General features: G+C 38.2%; 1 non-coding gene across 1 annotated transcript; it reads left to right on the forward strand.

The window, feature by feature from the left end:
- Positions 1-781: 781 nt before the first annotated feature.
- LOC133041741 (U6 spliceosomal RNA) lies at positions 782-888 on the forward strand. Its single transcript, XR_009689317.1, has one exon. It is a non-coding gene; the product is annotated as a U6 spliceosomal RNA (small nuclear RNA).
- Positions 889-4,506: the final 3,618 nt, after the last annotated feature.

Consider the following 4,506-nt stretch of genomic DNA (forward strand, 5'->3'; position numbering starts at 1 on the left):
ATCTACCCACTTATCTATCCCCTCTTTAATTTTTATGCATGGAAACTTCTCTTGGGTGTTCACTTTCTAAAAATGGAGATGCATAATTTACTTGAAGATCTTAAAGTTGAATATTTATGAAAATATGTCAGTGGAAAGCATGTATTATTAGCAGGATTTAAACTAGGAAGAATGATTCCATTTCTATTGAATAGACAACATCTCTTAAAGTCCCTAAACAAGGAAAAAAGAGAAGTCACGTAGTTTTTCAAGGAAAGCACGTGGACAGTGCATGTGATTTGTGAAACTTCATTTCTTCTCTTTTAGCGCTTTTCACGTTTCTATTTTTCTACCAGCCTCTTAAGTAATAGATATGATTTATGACACATAACTACCTTAAAGTATTTTCTTATAAATGTTTCAATGGCTGTCATAGAAACAGCTGAGAATAATTCATTGTAAAGATCTGGCGTTAATGATCATATGTGAGGTTTATTGCCCTGGAACCTCACGACGGCATTTTCCAGTCATGTTATCATCTTTTATAGAACCCTTTGAATAGGATCATTTGGTTGAATCTGTTATATAACACAAGACTCTAGCTCATGATACAAACTCAACAATTGATTAAACTAGTCTAAGCTATTTATATTAACTGATTTCAAAATACATATTAAAAACTAATTTTCTAGAATGACTTTCACAAAGTAATGAGAAAAATAAGCTCAAGCTTTTATTTAAGCTGGTGGTATGCTAGTACACACTCCTGTTTGTTTAATAGTTGTAAATAAAAGACATCCTTGTGCTCGCTTTGGCAGCACATATACTAAAATTGGAACGATACAGAGAAGATTAGCATGGCCCCTGCGCAAGGATGGCACGCAAATTCATGAAGTGTTCCATATTTTTCTATAGATTAAATGCAATCCCTATCAAGCTACCAACAATATTTTTCACAGAACTAGAACAAATAATTTCACAATTTGTATGGAAATTCAAAAAACCTCGAATAGCCAAAGTAATCTTGAGAAAGAAGAATGGAACTGGAGGAATCAACCTGCCTGACTTCAGACTCTACTACAAAGCCACAGTCATCAAGACAGTATGGTACTGGCACAAAGACAGAAATATAGATCAATGGAACAGAATAGAAAGCCCAGAGATAAATCCACACCTTATCTTCGACAAAGGAGGCAAGGATATACGATGGAAAAAAAGACAACCTCTTTAACAAGTGGTGCTGGGAAAACTGGTCAACCACTTGTAAAAGAATGAAAGTAGAACACTTTCTAACACCATACACAAAAATAAATTCAACATGGATTAAAGATCTAAATGTAAGACCAGAAACTATAAAACTCCTAGAGGAGAACATAGGCAAAACACTCTCCGACATGAATCACAGCAGGATCCTCTATGACCCACCTCCCAGAATATTGGAAATAAAAGCAAAAATAAACAAATGGGACCTAATCAAAATTAAAAGCTTTTGCACAACAAAGGAAACTATAAGTAAGGTGAAAAGACAGCTCTCAGATTGGGAGAAAATAATAGCAAATGAAGCAACAGACGAAGGATTCATCTCAAAAATATACAAGCAACTCCTGAAGCTCAATTCCACAAAAATAAATGACCCAATCAAAAAAATGGGCCAAAGAACTAAACAGACATTTCTCCAAAGAAGACATACAGATGGTTAACAAACACATGAAAAGATACTCAACATCACTCATTATCAGAGAAATGCAAATCAAAACCACAATGAGGTACCATTACAAGCCAGTCAGGATGGCTGCTATCCAAAAGTCTACAAGCAATAAATGCTGGAGAGGGTGTGGAGAAAAGGGAATCCTCTTACACTATTGGTGGGAATGCAAACTAGTACAGCCACTATGGAGAACAGTGTGGAGATTTCTTTAAAAACTGGAAATAGAACTGCCATATGACCCAGCAACCCCACTTCTGGGCATACACACCGAGGAAACCAGATCTGAAAGAGACATGTGCACCCCAATGTTCATCGCAGCACTGTTTACAATAGCCAGGACATGGAAGCAACCTAGATGCCCATCAGCAGATGAAAGGATAAGGAAGCTGTGGTACATATACACCATGGAATATTACTCAGCCGTTAAAAAGAATTCATTTGAATCAGTTCTAATGAGATGGATGAAACTGGAGCCCATTATAGAGTGAAGTAAGCCAGAAAGATAAAGAACATTACAGTATACTAACATATAAACGGAATTTAGAAAGATGGTAATGATAACCCTATATGCAAAATAGAAAAAGAGACACAGATGTACAGAACAGACTTTTGGACTCTGTGGGAGAAGGCAAGGGTGGGATGTTTCGAGAGAACAGCATGAACATTATCTATAGTGAAACAGATCACCAGCCCAGGTGGGATGCATGAGACAAGTGCTCAGGCCTGGTGCACTGGGAAGACCCAGAGGAATCGGGTGGAGAGGGAGCTGGGAGGGGGGATCGTGATGGGGAATACATGTAACTCCATGGCTGATTCGTGTCAATAAATGACAAAACCCACTGCAATGTTGTAAAATGGTTGGCCTCCAACTAATAAAAATAAAGGAAAAAAAAATTTTTTTAAAGGCATCCTTGATTAAAAGTCCTCAAGTAAATATTAGTAATTATATGAAAGTTGTGTTTACTTATATCCCCCAAGCTTGATTATCTTCTAATGCTTTCCCTCTCAGTAAATGACATGTTCATTTAGGAATACCAAGTTCTACTAATTTTATCCCCAACATATATATCTATGTTTGATAAGAAAGTCTTCTTAAGTGAATGATGCAAAGAAATATAGGAAAGTAATAGAATGGGAAAGACTAGAGATATCTTCAAGAAAATTAGAGATACCAACAGAGTATTTCATGCAAAGATGGGCAAAATAAAAGACAGAAATGGTAAGAACCTAACAAAAGTAGAAGAGATTAGGAATATGTGGCAAGAATGCACAGAAGAACTATACAAAAAAGGTCACCACAATGGTGTGGTCACCCACTTGGAGCCAGATATCTTGGAGTGTGCAGTTAAGTGGGCCTTAGGAACCATTTCTATGAACAAAGCTAGTGGAGGTGATGGAATTCTGGCTGAGCTATTTAAAATCCTAAAAGATGATGCAGTTAAATGCTGCACGTAATATGCCAGCAAATTTGGAAAACTCAGCAGTGGCTACACGATTGGAAAAGGTCACTTTTCATTCCAATCCCAATGAAGGGCAATGCCAAAGAATGTGTGAACTACTGCAAAATTGCATGCATTTCACATGATAGCAAGGTAATGATCAAAATCCTTCAAGCTAGGCTTCAGCAGTACATGATCTGAGAACATGAAATACAAGCTGGATTTAGAAAAGGCAGAGGAGCCAGAGATCAAATTACCAACATTCACTGGATCATAGAAAAAGCAAGAGAATTCAAGGAAAACATCTACATCTTCATTGACTACACTAAAGTCTTTGACTGTGTGGATCGCCACAAATTATGGAAAAATCTTAAAGAGAGAGGAATACCAGACCACCTTACCTGCCTCCTGAGAAATCAGTATGCTAGTCAAGAAGCAAAGGTTAGAACCAGACAAGGGATAAATGACTGGCTCAAAACTGGACAAGAAGTACGTCAAGGCTATATATTGTCACCTTGCTTATTTAACTTCTATGCATGTGCAATGCTGGGCTGGATGAATCACAGCTGGAATCAAGATTGCTGGGGGAAATATCAATAACCTCAGATATGCAGATGACACCCCCTAATGGTAGAAAGTGAAGAGCCTAAAGACCTTTTGATGAAGGTGAAAGAGGAGAGTGAAAAAGCTGGCTTAAAACTCAACATTCAAAAAGTAAGATCATGGCATCCAATCCTATCATTTCATGGCAAATAGATGGGGAAAAAAGTGGAAACAGTGACAGACTTTATTTTCTTGGGCTCCAAAAGTCACTGCAGATGGTAACTTCACTCATGAAATTAAAAGATGCTTGCTTCTTGGGAGAAAAGCTGTGACAAACCTAGGCAGCATATTCAAAAACAGAGACATCACTTTGCCAACAAAGGCCAGTATAGTCAAAGCTGTAGTTTTTCCAGTAGTCATGTATGGATGTGAGAGTTGGACCATAAAGAAAGCTAAGTGCTGAAGAACTGATGCTTTTGAAATGTGGTGTTGGAGAAGACTCTTGAGAGTCCCTTGGTCATCGAGGAGATCCAACCAGTCCATCCTAAAGGAAATCAACTCTGAATATTCATAGGAAGGACTGATGCTGAAGCTCCAATACTTTGGCTACCTGAGGTGAAGAGATGACTCATGAGAAAAGACCCTAACATTGGGAAAGATTGAAGGCGGGTGGAGAAGGGGACGACAGAGGATGAGATGGTTGGATGGCATCACAGACTCAATGGACATGAGTTTGAGCAGGCCCCGGAATATAGTGAAGGACAGGGAGGCCTGGTGTGCTATAGTTCATTGGGTCGCAAAGAGTCAGACATGAGTGAGTGACTGAACAATAACAGA

Source organism: Dama dama, chromosome 20 (genome assembly GCF_033118175.1).
Source record: "Dama dama isolate Ldn47 chromosome 20, ASM3311817v1, whole genome shotgun sequence".
Classification (NCBI taxonomy): domain Eukaryota; kingdom Metazoa; phylum Chordata; class Mammalia; order Artiodactyla; family Cervidae; genus Dama; species Dama dama.